At 39.6% G+C, this 21,993-nt stretch overlaps 22 non-coding genes across 22 annotated transcripts; all 22 read right to left on the bottom strand.

Moving 5' to 3' along the window:
* Positions 1-3,682: 3,682 nt before the first annotated feature.
* Positions 3,683-3,771, bottom strand: trnay-gua (transfer RNA tyrosine (anticodon GUA)). Its single transcript is given in 2 exon segments — positions 3,683-3,718; positions 3,735-3,771. It is a non-coding gene; the product is annotated as a tRNA-Tyr (tRNA).
* Positions 3,772-4,645: 874 nt separating this feature from the next.
* On the bottom strand, positions 4,646-4,734 carry trnay-gua (transfer RNA tyrosine (anticodon GUA)). The gene is given in 2 exon segments: positions 4,646-4,681; positions 4,698-4,734. It is a non-coding gene; the product is annotated as a tRNA-Tyr (tRNA).
* Positions 4,735-4,966: 232 nt separating this feature from the next.
* trnay-gua (transfer RNA tyrosine (anticodon GUA)) lies at positions 4,967-5,055 on the bottom strand. Its single transcript is given in 2 exon segments — positions 4,967-5,002; positions 5,019-5,055. It is a non-coding gene; the product is annotated as a tRNA-Tyr (tRNA).
* Positions 5,056-5,279: 224 nt separating this feature from the next.
* On the bottom strand, positions 5,280-5,368 carry trnay-gua (transfer RNA tyrosine (anticodon GUA)). Its single transcript is given in 2 exon segments — positions 5,280-5,315; positions 5,332-5,368. It is a non-coding gene; the product is annotated as a tRNA-Tyr (tRNA).
* An 867-nt stretch (positions 5,369-6,235) lies between these two features.
* trnay-gua (transfer RNA tyrosine (anticodon GUA)) lies at positions 6,236-6,324 on the bottom strand. Its single transcript is given in 2 exon segments — positions 6,236-6,271; positions 6,288-6,324. It is a non-coding gene; the product is annotated as a tRNA-Tyr (tRNA).
* A 1,682-nt stretch (positions 6,325-8,006) lies between these two features.
* On the bottom strand, positions 8,007-8,095 carry trnay-gua (transfer RNA tyrosine (anticodon GUA)). Its single transcript is given in 2 exon segments — positions 8,007-8,042; positions 8,059-8,095. It is a non-coding gene; the product is annotated as a tRNA-Tyr (tRNA).
* Positions 8,096-8,643: 548 nt separating this feature from the next.
* Positions 8,644-8,732, bottom strand: trnay-gua (transfer RNA tyrosine (anticodon GUA)). Its single transcript is given in 2 exon segments — positions 8,644-8,679; positions 8,696-8,732. It is a non-coding gene; the product is annotated as a tRNA-Tyr (tRNA).
* A 231-nt stretch (positions 8,733-8,963) lies between these two features.
* On the bottom strand, positions 8,964-9,053 carry trnay-gua (transfer RNA tyrosine (anticodon GUA)). Its single transcript is given in 2 exon segments — positions 8,964-8,999; positions 9,017-9,053. It is a non-coding gene; the product is annotated as a tRNA-Tyr (tRNA).
* Positions 9,054-10,246: 1,193 nt separating this feature from the next.
* On the bottom strand, positions 10,247-10,335 carry trnay-gua (transfer RNA tyrosine (anticodon GUA)). The gene is given in 2 exon segments: positions 10,247-10,282; positions 10,299-10,335. It is a non-coding gene; the product is annotated as a tRNA-Tyr (tRNA).
* Positions 10,336-11,510: 1,175 nt separating this feature from the next.
* On the bottom strand, positions 11,511-11,599 carry trnay-gua (transfer RNA tyrosine (anticodon GUA)). Its single transcript is given in 2 exon segments — positions 11,511-11,546; positions 11,563-11,599. It is a non-coding gene; the product is annotated as a tRNA-Tyr (tRNA).
* An 874-nt stretch (positions 11,600-12,473) lies between these two features.
* On the bottom strand, positions 12,474-12,562 carry trnay-gua (transfer RNA tyrosine (anticodon GUA)). Its single transcript is given in 2 exon segments — positions 12,474-12,509; positions 12,526-12,562. It is a non-coding gene; the product is annotated as a tRNA-Tyr (tRNA).
* A 545-nt stretch (positions 12,563-13,107) lies between these two features.
* Positions 13,108-13,196, bottom strand: trnay-gua (transfer RNA tyrosine (anticodon GUA)). The gene is given in 2 exon segments: positions 13,108-13,143; positions 13,160-13,196. It is a non-coding gene; the product is annotated as a tRNA-Tyr (tRNA).
* Positions 13,197-13,428: 232 nt separating this feature from the next.
* On the bottom strand, positions 13,429-13,517 carry trnay-gua (transfer RNA tyrosine (anticodon GUA)). The gene is given in 2 exon segments: positions 13,429-13,464; positions 13,481-13,517. It is a non-coding gene; the product is annotated as a tRNA-Tyr (tRNA).
* A 224-nt stretch (positions 13,518-13,741) lies between these two features.
* On the bottom strand, positions 13,742-13,830 carry trnay-gua (transfer RNA tyrosine (anticodon GUA)). The gene is given in 2 exon segments: positions 13,742-13,777; positions 13,794-13,830. It is a non-coding gene; the product is annotated as a tRNA-Tyr (tRNA).
* Positions 13,831-14,383: 553 nt separating this feature from the next.
* trnay-gua (transfer RNA tyrosine (anticodon GUA)) lies at positions 14,384-14,472 on the bottom strand. The gene is given in 2 exon segments: positions 14,384-14,419; positions 14,436-14,472. It is a non-coding gene; the product is annotated as a tRNA-Tyr (tRNA).
* A 230-nt stretch (positions 14,473-14,702) lies between these two features.
* Positions 14,703-14,791, bottom strand: trnay-gua (transfer RNA tyrosine (anticodon GUA)). The gene is given in 2 exon segments: positions 14,703-14,738; positions 14,755-14,791. It is a non-coding gene; the product is annotated as a tRNA-Tyr (tRNA).
* A 556-nt stretch (positions 14,792-15,347) lies between these two features.
* trnad-guc (transfer RNA aspartic acid (anticodon GUC)) lies at positions 15,348-15,436 on the bottom strand. Its single transcript is given in 2 exon segments — positions 15,348-15,383; positions 15,400-15,436. It is a non-coding gene; the product is annotated as a tRNA-Asp (tRNA).
* A 2,275-nt stretch (positions 15,437-17,711) lies between these two features.
* trnay-gua (transfer RNA tyrosine (anticodon GUA)) lies at positions 17,712-17,801 on the bottom strand. Its single transcript is given in 2 exon segments — positions 17,712-17,747; positions 17,764-17,801. It is a non-coding gene; the product is annotated as a tRNA-Tyr (tRNA).
* A 1,309-nt stretch (positions 17,802-19,110) lies between these two features.
* trnay-gua (transfer RNA tyrosine (anticodon GUA)) lies at positions 19,111-19,199 on the bottom strand. The gene is given in 2 exon segments: positions 19,111-19,146; positions 19,163-19,199. It is a non-coding gene; the product is annotated as a tRNA-Tyr (tRNA).
* A 1,048-nt stretch (positions 19,200-20,247) lies between these two features.
* trnay-gua (transfer RNA tyrosine (anticodon GUA)) lies at positions 20,248-20,336 on the bottom strand. The gene is given in 2 exon segments: positions 20,248-20,283; positions 20,300-20,336. It is a non-coding gene; the product is annotated as a tRNA-Tyr (tRNA).
* A 539-nt stretch (positions 20,337-20,875) lies between these two features.
* On the bottom strand, positions 20,876-20,964 carry trnay-gua (transfer RNA tyrosine (anticodon GUA)). The gene is given in 2 exon segments: positions 20,876-20,911; positions 20,928-20,964. It is a non-coding gene; the product is annotated as a tRNA-Tyr (tRNA).
* Positions 20,965-21,520: 556 nt separating this feature from the next.
* trnay-gua (transfer RNA tyrosine (anticodon GUA)) lies at positions 21,521-21,609 on the bottom strand. Its single transcript is given in 2 exon segments — positions 21,521-21,556; positions 21,573-21,609. It is a non-coding gene; the product is annotated as a tRNA-Tyr (tRNA).
* Between the last annotated feature and the right edge of the window lie 384 nt (positions 21,610-21,993).

The raw sequence follows: 21,993 nt of genomic DNA, 5'->3' as shown, positions 1-21,993 counted from the left end.
CCCCAACTGGATCGGGCTGTACTGGCCTGCCTCCTCTACTCTCGCTCGATTATTAATTATACAGTATAGAAAAAACTGATGACTACGAGGAGAAGCAGTGGGCGGGTTAGGTGGGCGCTTCAACTCCTCGTCCCTAACTATAAGCTTTATCAAAGAGGAGGGTTTTCAGTTTACTCTTAAATGTGGTAGCGGTGTCTGCCTCTCGAACCCCGACTGGGAGCTGGTTCCATAATACTGGAGCCTGATAGCTGAAGGCCCTGGCCCCCAGTCTACTTCCAGAGACTCTAGGAACCATAAGTAGCCCGCATTCTGGGGCGCAGTGCTCTAGTGGGACAATAAGGTACTATGAGCTCTTCTAAGTATGATGGTGCTTGACCATTTAGAGCTTTGTAAGTCAGGAGGAGGATTTTAAATTCAATCCTATATTTCACTGGAAGCCAATGCAGAGAAGCTAATACAGGAGAAATATGATCTCTTCTCTTAGTTCTCGTCAGAACACGTGCTGCAGCATTCTGGATCAGTTGGAGAGTCTTAATGGACTTATTTGGGCAACCTGATAATAAGGAATTGCAGTAATCTAGTCTAGAAGTAACGAATGCATGGACTAGTTTTTCAGCATCGTTTTGAGACAGGATATTCCTAATTTTGGCAATGTTACGAAGATGGAAAAAGGCTATTCTTGAGGTTTGTTTTAAGTGGGCGTTGAAGGATATATCCTGATCAAAAATAACTCCTAGATTTCTGACAGCAGTGCTGGAGGCCAGGGTAATACCATCCAGAGTAACTATATCTTTAGAAAACGAAGTTCGGCGGTGCGTTGGTCCTATCACAATAACTTCAGTTTTGTCTGAGTTTAACATCAGGAAATTGTGGGTCATCCAGGATTTTATATCCTCAATACACGTTTGAAGTCTTGCTAACTGACCACTTTCATCTGGCTTAATTGACAGATATAATTGGGTATCGCTCTGCGTAACAGTGATAGTTAATCGAGTGTTTCCTAATAATATTACCTAGAGGAAGCATATATAAGGAAAATAGAATTGGTCCAAGCACTGAGCCTTGAGGAACGCCATGGCTAACTTTAGTGTGCTTGGAGGGTTTATCATTAACATTAACAAACTGGGATCGTTCAGAGAAATAGGACTTAAACCAGCTTAGTGCGATTCCTTTAATGCCAACTAAGTGTTCCAGTCTCTGTAACAGGATAGTATGGTCAATAGTGTCAAATGCAGCACTAAACAATGACACATCCTCCGTATACTCCATATCTGAAGAACTAGTAAACAGAGTCTTCTATTACAAATTCTTTTTGAACGTGACAAACAGCCACCTGTCTTAATACGATATGTTCACTAAATAATGGTACAAAGTAACTTTCCAATGACGCATCATCACCCTCCATCTCTATAATACTACAACAATGAAAACTACTTCTTTGAGCCAGAATGAACCAGAAACCTAAGGGATCCCTGCAATTATCAACCTACAGTCCTCCGCCTCTACCAACTGAGCTATCGAAGGGAACACAGTCCTTAAATGGTACGATAACCACCAAACCTGATGCCCAAGAGAGTTTGTATACTCCATATCTGAAGAACTAGTAAACAGAGTCTTCTATTACAAAGTTTTGAACGTGACAAACAGCCACCTGTCTTAACCTACGTATATGTTCACTAAATAATGGTACAAAGTAACTTTCCAATGACGCATCATCATCACTCTCCATCTCTCTACAAAAGAAAATACTTCCTTTCGAGCCAGAATTGAACCAGTGACCTAAGGATCCCTGTAATTATCAATCTACAGTCCTCCGCTCTACCAACTGAGCTATCGAAGGGAACGGTCCAGCAAATAAATAACGATAACCACCAAACCTGATTCCCAAGAGAGTTTGTATACTCCATATCTGAAGAACTAGTAAACAGAGTCTTCTATTACAAAGTTTTGAACGTGACAAACAGCCACCTGTCTTAACCTACGTATATGTTCACTAAATAATGGTACAAAGTAACTTTCCAATGACGCATCATCACTCTCCATCTCTACACAACAAAGAAAACTACTTCCTTTGAGCCAGAATTGAACCAGTGACCTAAGGATCCCTGTAATTATCAACCTACAGTCCTCCGCCTCTACCAACTGAGCTATCGAAGGAACACAGCATGTAAATGGTACGATAACCACCAAACTTGATGCCCAAGAGAGTTTGTATACTCCATATCTGAAGAACTAGTAAACAGAGTCTTCTATTACAAAGTTTTGAGCGTGACAAACAGCCACCTGTCTTAACCTACGTATATGTTCACTAAATAATGGTACAAAGTAACTTTCCAATGACGCATCATCACTCTCCATCTCTATAATACAACAAAGAAAACTACTTCCTTTGAGCCAGAATTGAACCAGTGACCTAAGGATGCCTGTAATTATCAACCTACAGTCCTCTTAACCTCTACCAACTGAGCTATCGAAGGGAACACAGCATGTAAATGGTACGATAACCACCAAACCTGATGCCCAAGAGAGTTTGTATACTCCATATCTGAAGAACTAGTAAACAGAGTCTTCTATTACAAAGTTTTGAACGTGACAAACAGCCACCTGTCTTAACCTACGTATATGTTCACTAAATAATGGTACAAAGTAACTTTCCAATGACGCATCATCACTCTCCATCTCTATAATACGGCAACAAAGAAAACTATATCCTTTGAGCCAGAATGGAACCAGTGACCTAAGGATCCCTGCAATTATCAACTGACAGTCCTCCGCTTACCAACTGAGCTATTGAAGGAACGGTCCTTAAATGGTACGATAACCACCAAACCTGATGCCCAAGAGAGTTTGTATACTCCATATCTGAAGAACTAGTAAACAGAGTCTTCTATTACAAAGTTTTGAACGTGACAAACAGCCACCTGTCTTAACCTACGTATATGTTCACTAAATAATGGTACAAAGTAACTTTCCAATGACGCATCATCCATCTCTCCATCTCTATAATACTACAACAAAGAAAACTACTTCCTTGAGCCAGAATTGAACCAGCGACCTAAGGATCCCTGCAATTATCAACCTACAGTCCTGGCCTACCAACTGAGCTATCCATCGAAAGAACTAGAACACAGCTTTGTACGTGTAACGATATACACAAACCTGATGCCCAAGAGAGTTTGTATACTCCATATCTGAAGAACTAGTAAACAGTAAACAGAGTCTTCTATTACAAAGTTTTGAACGTGACAAACAGCCACCTGTCTTAACCTACGTATATGTTCACTAAATAATGGTACAAAGTAACTTTCCAATGACGCATCATCACCCTCCATCTCTATAATACTACAACAATGAAAACTACTTCCTTGAGCCAGAATTGAACCCAGACCTAAGGATCCCTGCAATTATCAACCTACAGTCCTCCGCTCTACCAACTGAGCTATCGAAGGGGAACACAGCATGTAAATGGTACGATAACCACCAAACCTGATGCCCAAGAGAGTTTGTATACTCCATATCTGAAGAACTAGTAAACAGAGTCTTCTATTACAAAGTTTTGAACGTGACAAACAGCCACCTGTCTTAACCTACGTATATGTTCACTAAATAATGGTACAAAGTAACTTTCCAATGACGCATCATCACTCTCCATCTCTATAATAAACAAAAAAAGAAAACTACTTCCTTCGAGCCAGAATTGAACCAGTGACCTAAGGATGCCTGTAATTATCAACCTACAGTCCTCCGCTCTACCAACTGAGCTATCGAAGGGAACACAGCATGTAAATGGTACGATAACCACCAAACTTGATGCCCAAGAGAGTTTGTATACTCCATATCTGAAGAACTAGTAAACAGAGTCTTCTATTACAAAGTTTTGAACGTGACAAACAGCCACCTGTCTTAACCTACGTATATGTTCACTAAATAATGGTACAAAGTAACTTTCCAATGACGCATCATCACCCTCCATCTCTATAATACTACAACAAAGAAAACTACTTCCTTTGAGCCAGAATTGAACCAGTGACCTAAGGATCCCTGCAATTATCAATTGACAGTCCTCCGCCTCTACCAACTGAGCTATCGAAGGAAACACAGCATGTAAATGGTACGATAACCACCAAACCTGATGCCCAAGAGAGTTTGTATACTCCATATCTGAAGAACTAGTAAACAGAGTCTTCTATTACAAAGTTTTGAACGTGACAAACAGCCACCTGTCTTAACCTACACGATATGTTCACTAAATAATGGTACAAAGTAACTTTCCAATGACGCATCATCACTCTCCATCTCTATAATACACAACAAAGAAAACTATATCCTTTGAGCCAGAATGGAACCAGTGATCTAAGGATCCCTGCAGTTATCAATTGACAGTCCTCCGCCTTTACCAACTGAGCTATCGAAGGTTAAACAGTCATTAAATGGTACGATAACCACCAAACCTGATTCCCAAGAGAGTTTGTATACTCCATATCTGAAGAACTAGTAAACAGAGACTTTTATTACAAAGTTTTGAACGTGACAAACAGCCACCTGTCTTAACCTACGTATATGTTCACTAAATAATGGTACAAAGTAACTTTCCAATGACGCATCATCACTCTCCATCTCATAATCTACAACAAAGAAAACTACTTCCTTCGAGCCAGAATTGAACCAGCAACCTAAGGATGCCTGTAATTATCAACCTACAGTCCTCCGCTCTACCAACTGAGCTATCGAAGGGAACACAGCATGTAAATGGTACGATAACCGCCGAACTTGATGCCCAAGAGAGTTTGTATACTCCATATCTGAAGAACTAGTAAACAGAGTCTTCTATTACAAAGTTTTGAACGTGACAAACAGCCACCTGTCTTAACCTACGTATATGTTCACTAAATAATGGTACAAAGTAACTTTCCAATGACGCATCATCACCCTCCATCTCTATAATACTACAACAATGAAAACTACTTCCTTCGAGCCGGAATTGAACCAGCGACCTAAGGATACCCGCAATTATCAACCTACAGTCCTCCGCTCTACCAACTGAGCTATCGAAGGGAACACAGCATGTAAATGGTACGATAACCGCCAAACCTGATGCCCAAGAGAGTTTGTATCCTCCATTTATGAAAAACTAGTAAACAGAGTCTTCTATTACAAAGTTTTGAACGTGAAAAACAGCCACCTGTCTTAACCTACGTATATGTTCACTAAATAATGGTACAAAGTAACTTTCCAATGACGCATCATCACTCTCCATCTCTACAATAAAGAAAACTACTTCTTTCGAGCCAGAATTGAACAAGCAACCTAAGGATGCCTGTAATTATCAATCTACAGTCCTCCGCTCTACCAACTGAGCTATCGAAGGGAACAGAGCATGTAAGTGGTACGATAACCGCCGAACTTGATGCCCAAGAGAGTTTGTATACTCCATATCTGAAGAACTAGTAAACAGAGTCTTCTATTACAAAGTTTTGAACGTGACAAACAGCCACCTGTCTTAACCTACGTATATGTTCACTAAATAATGGTACAAAGTAACTTTCCAATGACGCATCATCACTCTCCATCTCTATAATACGGCAACAAAGAAAACTACATCCTTTGAGCCAGAATGGAACCAGTGATCTAAGGATCCCTGCAGTTATCAATTGACAGTACTCGCCTTTACCAACTGAGCTATCGAAGGTTAAACGGTCCTTAAATGGTACGATAACCACCAAACCTGATTCCCAAGAGAGTTTGTATACTCCATATCTGAAGAACTAGTAAACAGAGTCTTCTATTACAAAGTTTTGAACGTGACAAACAGCCACCTGTCTTAACCTACGTATATGTTCACTAAATAATGGTACAAAGTAACTTTCCAATGACGCATCATCACCCTCCATCTCTATAATACTACAACAAAGAAAACTACTTCCTTTGAGCCAGAATTGAACCAGTGACCTAAGGATCCCTGCAATTATCAACCTACAGTCCTCCGCTCTACCAACTGAGCTATCGAAGGGGAACACAGCATGTAAATGGTACGATAACCACCAAACCTGATGCCCAAGAGAGTTTGTATACTCCATATCTGAAGAACTAGTAAACAGAGTCTTCTATTACAAAGTTTTGAACGTGACAAACAGCCACCTGTCTTAACCTACGTATATGTTCACTAAATAATGGTACAAAGTAACTTTCCAATGACGCATCATCACTCTCCATCTCTACAATAAAGAAAACTACTTCCTTCGAGCCAGAATTGAACCAGCGACCTAAGGATGCCTGTAATTATCAACCTACAGTCCTCCGCTCTACCAACTGAGCTATCGAAGGGAACACAGCATGTAAATGGTACGATAACCGCCGAACTTGATGCCCAAGAGAGTTTGTATACTCCATATCTGAAGAACTAGTAAACAGAGTCTTTTATTACAAAGTTTTGAACGTGACAAACAGCCACCTGTCTTAACCTACGTATATGTTCACTAAATAATGGTACAAAGTAACTTTCCAATGACGCATCATCACTCTCCATCTCTGAAGAACCTGATGCCCAAGAGAAACTCCATATCTGAAGAACTAGTAAACATCCTTCTATTACAAAGTTTTGAACGTGACAAAAGCCAGTATATGTTCACCTAAGGATAACTTTCCCATCATCACTCTCCATCTGAAGAACCTGATGCCCAAGAGAGTTTGTATACTCCATATCTGAAGAAGAACTAGTAAACAGAGTCTTCTATTACAAAGTTTTGAACGTGACAAACAGCCACCTGTCTTAACCTACGTATATGTTCACTAAATAATGGTACAAAGTAACTTTCCAATGACGCATCATCACTCTCCATCTCTGAAGAACCTGATGCCCAAGAGAGTTTGTATACTCCATATCTGAAGAACTAGTAAACAGAGTCTTCTATTACAAAGTTTTGAACGTGACAAACAGCCACCTGTCTTAACCTACGTATATGTTCACTAAATAATGGTACAAAGTAACTTTCCAATGACGCATCATCACCCTCCATCTCTATAATACTACAACAATGAAAACTACTTCCTTGAGCCAGAATTGAAACCAGACCTAAGGATGCCTGCAATTATCAACCTACAGTCCTCCGCTCTACCAACTGAGCTATCGAAGGGAACACAGCATGTAAATGGTACGATAACACCAAAACTTGATGCCCAAGAGAGTTTGTATACTCCATATCTGAAGAACTAGTAAACAGAGTCTTCTATTACAAAGTTTTGAACGTGACAAACAGCCACCTGTCTTAACCTACGTATATGTTCACTAAATAATGGTACAAAGTAACTTTCCAATGACGCATCATCACTCTCCATCTCTATAATACGGCAACAAAGAAAACTATATCCTTTGAGCCAGAATGGAACCAGTGATCTAAGGATCCCTGCAGTTATCAACTGACAGTCCTCCGCCTTTACCAACTGAGCTATCGAAGGTTAAACAGTCCTTAAATGGTACGATAACCACCAAACCTGATTCCCAAGAGAGTTTGTATACTCCATATCTGAAGAACTAGTAAACAGAGTCTTCTATTACAAAGTTTTGAACGTGACAAACAGCCACCTGTCTTAACCTACGTATATGTTCAGTAAATAATGGTACAAAGTAACTTTCCAATGACATCATCACTCTCCATCTCTATAATACTACAACAAAAAGAAAACTATATCTTTGAGCCAGATGGAACCAGTGATCTAAGGATCCCTGCAGTTATCAACTGACAGTCCTCCGCCTTTACCAACTGAGCTATCGAAGGGTAAACGGTCCTTAAATGGTACGATAACCACCAAACCTGATTCCCAAGAGAGTTTGTATACTCCATATCTGAAGAACTAGTAAACAGAGTCTTCTATTACAAAGTTTTGAACGTGACAAACAGCCACCTGTCTTAACCTACGTATATGTTCACTAAATAATGGTACAAAGTAACTTTCCAATGACGCATCATCACCCTCCATCTCTATAATATACAACAATGAAAACTACTTCCTTTGAGCCAGAATTGAACCAGCGACCTAAGGATGCCTGTAATTATCAACCTACAGTCCTCCGCTCTACCAACTGAGCTATCGAAGGGAACACAGCATGTAAATGGTACGATAACCACCAAACCTGATGCCCAAGAGAGTTTGTATACTCCATATCTGAAGAACTAGTAAACAGAGTCTTCTATTACAAAGTTTTGAACGTGACAAACAGCCACCTGTCTTAACCTACGTATATGTTCACTAAATAATGGTACAAAGTAACTTTCCAATGACGCATCATCACTCTCCATCTCTACAATACGGCAACAAAGAAAAAACTACATCCTTTGAGCCAGAATTGAACCAGTGATCTAAGGATCCCTGCAGTTATCAATTGACAGTCCTCCGCCTTTACCAACTGAGCTATCGAAGGGAAAACAGTCCTTAAATGGTACGATAACCACCAAACCTGATTCCCAAGAGAGTTTGTATACTCCATATCTGAAGAACTAGTAAACAGAGACTTTTATTACAAAGTTTTGAACGTGACAAACAGCCACCTGTCTTAACCTACGTATATGTTCACTAAATAATGGTACAAAGTAACTTTCCAATGACGCATCATCACTCTCCATCTCTACAGTAAAGAAAACTACTTCCTTCGAGCCAGAATTGAACCAGCAACCTAAGGATGCCTGTAATTATCAACCTACAGTCCTCCGCTCTACCAACCGAGCTATCGAAGGAACACAGCATGTAAATGGTACGATAACCGCCGAACTTGATGCCCAAGAGAGTTTGTATACTCCATATCTGAAGAACTAGTAAACAGAGTCTTCTATTACAAAGTTTTGAACGTGCCAAACAGCCACCTGTCTTAACCTACGTATATGTTCACTAAATAATGGTACAAAGTAACTTTCCAATGACGCATCATCACCCTCCATCTCTATAATACTACAACAATGAAAACTACTTCCTTTGAGCCAGAATTGAACCAGCGACCTAAGGATACCCTGCAATTATCAACCTACAGTCCTCCGCTCTACCAACTGAGCTATCGAAGGGAACACAGCATGTAAATGGTACGATAACCGCCGAACCTGATGCCCAAGAGAGTTTGTATCCTCCATTTATGAAAACTAGTAAACAGAGTCTTCTATTACAAAGTTTTGAACGTGACAAACAGCCACCTGTCTTAACCTACGTATATATGTTCACTAAATAATGGTACAAAGTAACTTTCCAATGACGCATCATCACCCTCCATCTCTCTACAATACAAAAGAAAACTACTTCCTTCGAGCCAGAATTGAACAAGCAACCTAAGGATGCCTGTAATTATCAATCTACAGTCCTCCGCTCTACCAACTGAGCTATAAGAAGGAACACAGCATGTAAATGGTACGATAACCACCGAACTTGATGCCCAAGAGAGTTTGTATACTCCCATATCTGAAGAACTAGTAAACAGAGTCTTCTATTACAAAGTTTTGAACGTGACAAACAGCCACCTGTCTTAACCTACGTATATGTTCACTAAATAATGGTACAAAGTAACTTTCCAATGACGCATCATCACTCTCCATCTCTATAATACGGCAACAAAGAAAACTACATCCTTTGAGCCAGAATGGAACCAGAGATCTAAGGATCCCTGCAGTTATCAACTTACAGTACTCGCCTTTACCAACTGAGCTATCGAAGGTTAAACACAGTCCTTAAATGGTACGATAACCACCAAACCTGATTCCTAAGAGAGTTTGTATACTCCATATCTGAAGAACTAGTAAACAGAGTCTTCTATTACAAAGTTTTGAACGTGACAAACAGCCACCTGTCTTAACCTACGTATATGTTCACTAAATAATGGTACAAAGTAACTTTCCAATGACGCATCATCACCCTCCATCTCTATAATACTACAACAAAGAAAACTACTTCCTTTGAGCCAGAATTGAACCAGTGACCTAAGGATCCCTGCAATTATCAACCTACAGTCCTCCGCTCTACCAACTGAGCTATCGAAGGGAACACAGCATGTAAATGGTACGATAACCACCAAACCTGATGCCCAAGAGAGTTTGTATACTCCATATCTGAAGAACTAGTAAACAGAGTCTTCTATTACAAAGTTTTGAACGTGACAAACAGCCACCTGTCTTAACCTACGTATATGTTCACTAAATAATGGTACAAAGTAACTTTCCAATGACGCATCATCACCCTCCATCTCATCTCTACAAAAAAGAAAACTACTTCTTTCGAGCCAGAATTGAACCAGCAACCTAAGGATGCCTGTAATTATCAACCTACAGTCCTCCGCTCTACCAACTGAGCTATCGAAGGGAACACAGCATGTAAATGGTACGATAACCGCCGAACTTGATGCCCAAGAGAGTTTGTATACTCCATATCTGAAGAACTAGTAAACAGAGTCTTCTATTACAAAGTTTTGAACGTGACAAACAGCCACCTGTCTTAACCTACGTATATGTTCACTAAATAATGGTACAAAGTAACTTTCCAATGACGCATCATCACTCTCCATCTCTATAATACGGCAACAAAGAAAACTACATCCTTTGAGCCAGAATGGAACCAGTGATCTAAGGATCCCTGCAGTTATCAATTGACAGTACTCGCCTTTACCAACTGAGCTATCGAAGGTTAAACGGTCCTTAAATGGTACGATAACCACCAAACCTGATTCCCAAGAGAGTTTATATACTCATATATCTGAAGAACTAGTAAACAGAGTCTTTTATTACAAAGTTTTGAACGTGACAAACAGCCACCTGTCTTAACCTACGTATATGTTCACTAAATAATGGTACAAAGTAACTTTCCAATGACATCATCACTCTCCATCTCTATAATACTACAACAAAGAAAACTATATCCTTTGAGCCAGAATGGAACCAGAGATCTAAGGATCCCTGCAGTTATCAACTTACAGTCCTCCGCTCTACCAACTGAGCTATCGAAGGGAACACAGCATGTAAATGGTACGATAACCGCCGAACCTGATGCCCAAGAGAGTTTGTATACTCCATATCTGAAGAACTAGTAAACAGAGTCTTCTATTACAAAGTTTTGAACGTGACAAACAGCCACCTGTCTTAACCTACGTATATGTTCACTAAATAATGGTACAAAGTAACTTTCCAATGACGCATCATCACCCTCCATCTCTATAATACTACAACAATGAAAACTACTTCCTTCGAACCAGAGACCTAAGGATACCCGCAATTATCAACCTACAGTCCTCCGCTCTACCAACTGAGCTATCGAAGGGAACACAGCATGTAAATGGTACGATAACCGCCAAAGCTGATTCCCAAGAGAGTTTGTATCCTCCATTTATGAAAAACTAGTAAACAGAGTCTTCTATTACAAAGTTTTGAACGTGACAAACAGCCACCTGTCTTAACCTACGTATATGTTCACTAAATAATGGTACAAAGTAACTTTCCAATGACGCATCATCACTCTCCATCTCTACAATAAAGAAAACTACTTCCTTCGAGCCAGAATTGAACCAGCAACCTAAGGATGCCTGTAATTATCAACCTACAGTCCTCCGCTCTACCAACTGAGCTATCGAAGGGAACACAGCATGTAAATGGTACGATAACCGCCGAACTTGATGCCCAAGAGAGTTTGTATACTCCATATCTGAAGAACTAGTAAACAGAGTCTTCTATTACAAGTTTTTTGAACGTGACAAACAGCCACCTGTCTTAACCTACGTATATGTTCACTAAATAATGGTACAAAGTAACTTTCCAATGACGCATCATCACTCTCCATCTATAATAATGACAACAAAGAAAACTAATCCTTTGAGCCAGAATGGAACCAGTGACCTAAGGATCCCTGCAGTTATCAACCTACAGTCCTCCGCCTCTACCAACTGAGCTATCGAAGGAACAACCTTAAATGGTACGATAACCACCAAACCTGATGCCCAAGAGAGTTTGTATACTCCATATCTGAAGAACTAGTAAACAGAGTCTTCTATTACAAAGTTTTGAACGTGACAAACAGCCACCTGTCTTAACCTACGTATATGTTCACTAAATAATGGTACAAAGTAACTTTCCAATGACGCATCATCACTCTCCATCTCTATAATACGGCAACAAAGAAAACTATATCCTTTGAGCCAGAATGGAACCAGTGATCTAAGGATCCCTGCAGTTATCAACTGACTGAGTCCCTGCCTCTACCAACTGAGCTATCGAAGGGAACACAGTCATGTAAATGGTACGATAACCACCAAACCTGATTCCCAAGAGAGTTTGTATACTCCATATCTGAAGAACTAGTAAACAGAGTCTTTTTATTACAAAGTTTTGAACGTGACAAACAGCCACCTGTCTTAACCTACGTATATGTTCACTAAATAATGGTACAAAGTAACTTTCCAATGACGCATCATCACCCTCCATCTCTATAATACTACAACAATGAAAACTACTTCCTTCGAGCCAGAATTGAACCAGCGACCTAAGGATGCCTGTAATTATCAACCTACAGTCCTCCGCTCTACCAACTGAGCTATCGAAGGGAACACAGCATGTAAATGGTACGATAACCGCCGAACTTGATGCCCAAGAGAGTTTGTATACTCCATATCTGAAGAACTAGTAAACAGAGTCTTCTATTACAAAGTTTTGAACGTGACAAACAGCCACCTGTCTTAACCTACGTATATGTTCACTAAATAATGGTACAAAGTAACTTTCCAATGACGCATCATCACTCTCCATCTCTATAATACGGCAACAAAGAAAACTACATCCTTTGAGCCAGAATGGAACCAGTGATCTAAGGATCCCTGCAGTTATCAATTGACAGTACTCGCCTTTACCAACTGAGCTATCGAAGGTTAAACGGTCCTTAAATGGTACGATAACCACCAAACCTGATTCCCAAGAGAGTTTGTATACTCCATATCTGAAGAACTAGTAAACAGAGACTTTTATTACAAAGTTTTGAACGTGACAAACAGCCACCTGTCTTAACCTACGTATATGTTCACTAAATAATGGTACAAAGTAACTTTCCAATGACGCATCATCACTCTCCATCTCTACAATAAAGAAAACTACTTCCTTCGAGCCAGAATTGAACCAGCAACCTAAGGATGCCTGTAATTATCAACCTACAGTCCTCCGCTCTACCAACCGAGCTATCGAAGGGAACACAGCATGTAAATGGTACGATAACCGCCGAACTTGATGCCCAAGAGAGTTTGTATACTCCATATCTGAAGAACTAGTAAACAGAGTCTTCTATTACAAAGTTTTGAACGTGACAAACAGCCACCTGTCTTAACCTACGTATATGTTCACTAAATAATGGTACAAAGTAACTTTCCAATGACGCATCATCACCCTCCATCTCTATAATACTACAACAATGAAAACTACTTCCTTCGAGCCGGAATTGAACCAGCGACCTAAGGATACCCGCAATTATCAACCTACAGTCCTCCGCTCTACCAACTGAGCTATCGAAGGGAACACAGCATGTAAATGGTACGATAACCGCCGAACCTGATGCCCAAGAGAGTTTGTATCCTCCATTTATGAAAAACTAGTAAACAGAGTCTTCTATTACAAAGTTTTGAACGTGACAAACAGCCACCTGTCTTAACCTACGTATATGTTCACTAAATAATGGTACAAAGTAACTTTCCAATGACGCATCATCACTCTCCATCTCTACAATAAAGAAAACTACTTCTTTCGAGCCAGAATTGAACAAGCAACCTAAGGATGCCTGTAATTATCAATCTACAGTCCTCCGCTCTACCAACTGAGCTATCGAAGGGAACAGAGCATGTAAGTGGTACGATAACCGCCGAACTTGATGCCCAAGAGAGTTTGTATACTCCATATCTGAAGAACTAGTAAACAGAGTCTTCTATTACAAAGTTTTGAACGTGACAAACAGCCACCTGTCTTAACCTACGTATATGTTCACTAAATAATGGTACAAAGTAACTTTCCAATGACGCATCATCACTCTCCATCTCTATAATACGGCAACAAAGAAAACTACATCCTTTGAGCCAGAATGGAACCAGTGATCTAAGGATCCCTGCAGTTATCAACTGACAGTACTCGCCTTTACCAACTGAGCTATCGAAGGTTAAACAGTCCTTAAATGGTACGATAACCACCAAACCTGATTCCCAAGAGAGTTTGTATACTCCATATCTGAAGAACTAGTAAACAGAGTCTTCTATTACAAAGTTTTGAACGTGACAAACAGCCACCTGTCTTAACCTACGTATATGTTCACTAAATAATGGTACAAAGTAACTTTCCAATGACGCATCATCACCCTCCATCTCTATAATACTACAACAATGAAAACTACTTCCTTCGAGCCAGAATTGAACCAGCGACCTAAGGATCCCTGCAATTATCAACCTACAGTCCTCCGCTCTACCAACTGAGCTATCGAAGGAACACAGCATGTAAATGGTACGATAACCACCGAACCTGATGCCCAAGAGAGTTTGTATCCTCCATATCTGAAGAACTAGTAAACAGAGTCTTCTATTACAAAGTTTTGAACGTGACAAACAGCCACCTGTCTTAACCTACGTATATGTTCACTAAATAATGGTACAAAGTAACTTTCCAATGACGCATCATCACTCTCCATCTCTATCTCTACAATAAATAAAAACTACTTCCTTTGAGCCAGAATTGAACCAGCAACCTAAGGATGCCTGTAATTATCAATCTACAGTCCTCCGCTCTACCAACTGAGCTATCGAAGGGAACAGAGCATGTAAGTGGTACGATAACCGCCGAACTTGATGCCCAAGAGAGTTTGTATACTCCATATCTGAAGAACTAGTAAACAGAGTCTTCTATTACAAAGTTTTGAACGTGACAAACAGCCACCTGTCTTAACCTACGTATATGTTCACTAAATAATGGTACAAAGTAACTTTCCAATGACGCATCATCACTCTCCATCTCTATAATACGGCAACAAAGAAAACTACATCCTTTGAGCCAGAATGGAACCAGTGATCTAAGGATCCCTGCAGTTATCAATTGACAGTACTCGCCTTTACCAACTGAGCTATCGAAGGTTAAACAGGTCCTTAAATGGAACGATAACCACCAAACCTGATTCCCAAGAGAGTTTGTATACTCCATATCTGAAGAACTAGTAAACAGAGACTTTTATTACAAAGTTTTGAACGTGACAAACAGCCACCTGTCTTAACCTACGTATATGTTCACTAAATAATGGTACAAAGTAACTTTCCAATGACGCATCATCACTCTCCATCTCTATAATAAACAACAACAAAGAAAACTATATCCTTTGAGCCAGAATTGAACCAGTGACCTAAGGATGCCTGTAATTATCAACTGACAGTCCTCCGCTCTACCAACTGAGCTATCGAAGGGAACACAGCATGTAAATGGTACGATAACCACCAAACCTGATGATGCCCAAGAGAGTTTGTATACTCCATATCTGAAGAACTAGTAAACAGAGAGTCTTCTATTACAAAGTTTTGACGTGACAAAAACCTGTTTGTACAAAGTAACTTTCCAAACAGCATCACCTGTCTTCCACCTATAATATGTTCACTAAATAATAAGAGAGGCAGGTAAAGTACCAAAGTAACTTGGATCAATGTACAGTCCTCCCTCTACCAACTGAGCTATCGAAAATTACAACATATAAAAAAAAACTGATGAACCGAATTGAACCAGTGGGCCCAAGGAGTTTGTATCCTCCATCCATATCTGAAGAACTAGTAAACAGAGTTTTCAGTTTACCAAAGTTTTGAGTGTCTGACAAACAGCCACCTGTCTTAATACTGGAGCCTGATATGAATGTTCACTAAATAATGGTACAAAGTAACTTTCAATGGGAGCGCATCATCACTCTCCATCTCTATAATGGGACTCAAGAAAACTATGAGCTTTCTAAGGAAGTATGATGGTACTTGACCATTTAGGAGCTTTGTAAGTAGGAGGAATTTTAAATTCAACTATTTAAACAGAGCTAATACAGGAGTTTCTTAGTTACAAAGTTTTGCAGCATTCTGGATCAGTTGGAGAGTCTTAATGGAAATTTGGGCAACCTGCCCAAGAGGTTTGCAGTAATCTCCATACAAAGTTAACAAAAAACTAGTAAACAGAGGATTCTAATTTTACAAATTTTGAACGAAGATGGAAAAACATTCTTGAGGTTTGTTTTAAGTGGGCGTTGAAGGATATATCCTGTTCAAAAATAACTCCTAGATTTCAGAGTAGCAGTGCTAGGCCAGGTCTTAATACCATCAGAGTAACTATATCTTTAAAAAAGTAAAACTCCTATCAACAACAAAGTTTTGTCTGAGTTTAACATCAGGAAAGGATGCCTCAAGGATTTTATATCCTCAATACACGTTTGAAGTCTTACCAACTGACCACTTCCATCTGGCTTAATTGACAGATATAAACAAAGCGTAAATGTTTCCTAATAATAATTACCTAGAGGAAGCATATATAAGGAAAATAGAATTGGTCCAAACACTGATTCCCAAGAGAGTTTGTAAGTTTCCATATCTGAAGAACTAGTAAACAGAGTTTATTACAAAGTTTTGAACGTGACAAACAGCCACCTGTCTGGGACGTATATGTTCACTAAATAATGGTACAAAGTAACTTTCCAATGACGCATCATCACTCTCCTCCTCTATAATACGGCAACAAAGAAAACTACTTCCTAGTGAGCCAGAATTGAACCAGTGACACCTAAGGATCCCTGCAGTTATCAACCTACAGTCCCTTTACCAACTGAGCTATCTGTCTTAACATATGTTCACTAAATAAATGGTAACGATAACCACTCTCCCTGAAGAACCTGATGCCCAAGAGAGTTTGTATACTCCATATCTGAAGAACTAGTAAACAGAGTCTTCTATTACAAAGTTTTGAACGTGACAAACAGCCACCTGTCTTAACCTACGTATATGTTCACTAAATAATGGTACAAAGTAACTTTCCAATGACGCATCATCACTCTCCATCTCTATAATACAACAAAGAAAACTACTTCCTTTGAGCCAGAATTGAACCAGTGACCTAAGGATGCCTGCAATTATCAACCTACAGTCCTCCGCTCTACCAACTGAGCTATCGAAGGAACACAGCATGTAAATGGTACGATAACCACCAAACCTGATGCCCAAGAGAGTTTGTATACTCCATATCTGAAGAACTAGTAAACAGAGTCTTCTATTACAAAGTTTTGAACGTGACAAACAGCCACCTGTCTTAACCTACGTATATGTTCACTAAATAATGGTACAAAGTAACTTTCCAATGACGCATCATCACTCTCCATCTCTACAGTAAAGAAAACTACTTCCTTCGAGCCAGAATTGAACCAGTGATCTAAGGATCCCTGCAGTTATCAATTGACAGTACTCGCCTTTACCAACTGAGCTATCGAAGGAACACAGCATGTAAATGGTACGATAACCACCAAACCTGATTCCCAAGAGAGTTTGTATACTCCATATCTGAAGAACTAGTAAACAGAGTCTTCTATTACAAAGTTTTGAACGTGACAAACAGCCACCTGTCTTAACCTACGTATATGTTCACTAAATAATGGTACAAAGTAACTTTCCAATGACGCATCATCACTCTCCATCTCTATAATACTACAACAAAGAAAACTACTTCCTTGAGCCAGAATTGAACCAGCGACCTAAGGATCCCTGCAATTATCAACCTACAGTCCTCCGCTCTACCAACTGAGCTATCGAAGGAACACAGCATGTAAATGGTACGATAACCACCAAACCTGATGCCCAAGAGAGTTTGTATACTCCATATCTGAAGAACTAGTAAACAGAGTCTTCTATTACAAAGTTTTGAACGTGACAAACAGCCACCTGTCTTAACCTACGTATATGTTCACTAAATAATGGTACAAAGTAACTTTCCAATGACGCATCATCACTCTCCATCTCTAAAGAACAAAATGAAAACTACTCCATATCTGAAGAACTAGTAAACAGAGTCTTCTATTACAAAGAACGTGACAAACAGCCACCTGTCTTAAAGGATGTTCCTAAATAATGGTACAAAGTAATCCACCTACAGTCCTCCATCTCTATAATACCAACAAGAAAACTATCCTTTGAAGAATTGAACAGAGCATGCAATTATCAACCTACAGTCCTCCGCTCTACCAACTGAGCTATCGAAGGGAACACAGCATGTAAATGGTACGATAACCGCCGAACCTGATGCCCAAGAGAGTTTGTATCCTCCATATCTGAAGAACTAGTAAACAGAGTCTTCTATTACAAAGTTTTGAACGTGACAAACAGCCACCTGTCTTAACCTACGTATATGTTCACTAAATAATGGTACAAAGTAACTTTCCAATGACGCATCATCACTCTCCATCTCTACAATAAAACAAAGAAAACTACTTCCTTTGAGCCAGAATTGAACCAGTGCAACCTAAGGATGCCTGTAATTATCAACCTACAGTCCTCCGCTCTACCAACTGAGCTATCGAAGGAACACAGCATGTAAATGGTACGATAACCACCAAACTTGATGCCCAAGAGAGTTTGTATACTCCATATCTGAAGAACTAGTAAACAGAGTCTTCTATTACAAAGTTTTGAACGTGACAAACAGCCACCTGTCTTAACCTACGTATATGTTCACTAAATAATGGTACAAAGTAACTTTCCAATGACGCATCATCACTCTCCATCTCTATAATACTACAACAAAGAAAACTATATCCTTTGAGCCAGAATGGAACCAGTGATCTAAGGATCCCTGCAGTTATCAACCTGACAGTCCTCCGCCTTTACCAACTGAGCTATCGAAGGTTAAACGGTCCTTAAATGGTACGATAACCACCAAACCTGATTCCCAAGAGAGTTTGTATACTCCATATCTGAAGAACTAGTAAACAGAGTCTTCTATTACAAAGTTTTGAACGTGACAAACAGCCACCTGTCTTAACCTACGTATATGTTCACTAAATAATGGTACAAAGTAACTTTCCAATGACGCATCATCACTCTCCATCTCTACAATAAAGAAAACTACTTCCTTCGAGCCAGAATTGAACCAGCGACCTAAGGATGCCTGTAATTATCAACCTACAGTCCTCCGCTCTACCAACTGAGCTATCGAAGGGAACACAGCATGTAAATGGTACGATAACCGCCGAACTTGATGCCCAAGAGAGTTTGTATACTCCATATCTGAAGAACTAGTAAACAGAGTCTTCTATTACAAAGTTTTGAACGTGACAAACAGCCACCTGTCTTAACCTACGTATATGTTCACTAAATAATGGTATAAAGTAACTTTCCAATGACGCATCATCACTCTCCATCTCTGAAGAACCTGATGCCCAAGAGAGTTTGTATACTCCATATCTGAAGAACTAGTAAACAGAGTCTTCTATTACAAAGTTTTGAACGTGACAAACAGCCACCTGTCTTAACCTACGTATATGTTCACTAAATAATGGTACAAAGTCTTCTATTTTCCAATGACGCATCATCACTCTCCATCTCTATAATACTACAACAAAGAAAACTATATCCTTTGAGCCAGAATGGAACCAGTGATCTAAGGATCCCTGCAGTTATCAATTTACAGTCCTCCGCCTTTACCAACTGAGCTATCGAAGGAACACAGTCATGTAAATGGTACGATAACCACCAAACCTGATGCCCAAGAGAGTTTGTATACTCCATATCTGAAGAACTAGTAAACAGAGTCTTCTATTACAAAGTTTTGAACGTGACAAACAGCCACCTGTCTTAACCTACGTATATGTTCACTAAATAATGGTACAAAGTAACTTTCCAATGACGCATCATCACTCTCCATCTCTATAATACGGCAACAAAGAAAACTATATCCTTTGAGCCAGAATGGAACCAGTGATCTAAGGATCCCTGCAGTTATCAACTGACAGTACTCGCCTTTACCAAATGAGCTATCGAAGGTTAAACAGTCCTTAAATGGTACGATAACCACCAAACCTGATTCCCAAGAGAGTTTGTATACTCCATATCTGAAGAACTAGTAAACAGAGTCTTTTATTACAAAGTTTTGAACGTGACAAACAGCCACCTGTCTTAACCTACGTATATGTTCACTAAATAATGGTACAAAGTAACTTTCCAATGACGCATCATCACTCTCCATCTCTACAATAAAGAAAACTACTTCCTTCGAGCCAGAATTGAACCAGCGACCTAAGGATGCCTGTAATTATCAACCTACAGTCCTCCGCTCTACCAACTGAGCTATCGAAGGGAACACAGCATGTAAATGGTACGATAACCGCCGAACTTGATGCCCAAGAGAGTTTGTATACTCCATATCTGAAGAACTAGTAAACAGAGTCTTCTATTACAAAGTTTTGAACGTGACAAACAGCCACCTGTCTTAACCTACGTATATGTTCACTAAATAATGGTACAAAGTAACTTTCCAATGACGCATCATCACTCTCCATCTCTATAATACGGCAACAAAGAAAACTATATCCTTTGAGCCAGAATGGAACCAGAGATCTAAGGATCCCTGCAGTTATCAACTTACAGTACTCGCCTTTACCAACTGAGCTATCGAAGTGTAAACGGTACTTAAATGGTACGATTACCACCAAACCTGATTCCTAAGAGAGTTTGTATACTCCATATCTGAAGAACTAGTAAACAGAGTCTTCTATTACAAAGTTTTGAACGTGACAAACAGCCACCTGTCTTAACCTACGTATATGTTCAGTAAATAATGGTACAAAGTAACTTTCCAATGACGCATCATCACTCTACATAATAAAGAAAACAACTTCCTTCGAGCCGGAATTGAACCAGCGACCTAAGGATGCCTGTAATTATCAACCTACAGTCCTCCGCTCTACCAACTGAGCTATCGAAGGGAACACAGCATGTAAATGGTACGATAACCGCCGAACTTGATGCCCAAGAGAGTTTGTATACTCCATATCTGAAGAACTAGTAAACAGAGTCTTCTATTACAAAGTTTTGAACGTGACAAACAGCCACCTGTCTTAACCTACGTATATGTTCACTAAATAATGGTACAAAGTAACTTTCCAATGACGCATCATCACCCTCCATCTCTATAATACTACAACAATGAAAACTACTTCCTTGAGAGCCAGAATTGAACCAGCGACCTAAGGATCCCTGCAATTATCAACCTACAGTCCTCCGCTCTACCAACTGAGCTATCGAAAGGAACACAGCATGTAAAATGGTACGATAAACCTGAAGAACCTGATGCCCAAGAGAGTTTGTATACTCCATATCTGAAGAACTAGTAAACAGAGTCTTCTATTACAAAGTTTTGAACGTGACAAACAGCCACCTGTCTTAACCTACGTATATGTTCACTAAATAATGGTACAAAGTAACTTTCCAATGACGCATCATCACCCTCCATCTCTATAATACTACATAAACAAAAAAACTTCCTTCGAGCCGGAATTGAACCAGAGACCTAAGGATACCCGCAATTATCAACCTACAGTCCTCCGCTCTACCAACTGAGCTATCGAAGGGAACACAGCATGTAAATGGTACGATAACCGCCGAACTTGATGCCCAAGAGAGTTTGTATACTCCATATCTGAAGAACTAGTAAACAGAGTCTTCTATTACAAAGTTTTGAACGTGACAAACAGCCACCTGTCTTAACCTACGTATATGTTCACTAAATAATGGTACAAAGTAACTTTCCAATGACGCATCATCACTCTCCATCTCTATAATACGGCAACAAAGAAAACTATATCCTTTGAGCCAGAATGGAACCAGTGATCTAAGGATCCCTGCAGTTATCAACTGATATCGAAGGTTAAACGGTCCTTAAATGGTACGATAACCACCAAACCTGATTCCCAAGAGAGTTTGTATACTCCATATCTGAAGAACTAGTAAACAGA

Source organism: Perca flavescens, chromosome 6 (genome assembly GCF_004354835.1).
Source record: "Perca flavescens isolate YP-PL-M2 chromosome 6, PFLA_1.0, whole genome shotgun sequence".
In the NCBI taxonomy this organism is placed as follows: Eukaryota; Metazoa; Chordata; class Actinopteri; order Perciformes; family Percidae; genus Perca; species Perca flavescens.
The sequence above is the reverse complement of the archived record's forward strand: the minus strand, read 5'-3'. Positions and strand labels throughout refer to the sequence as shown.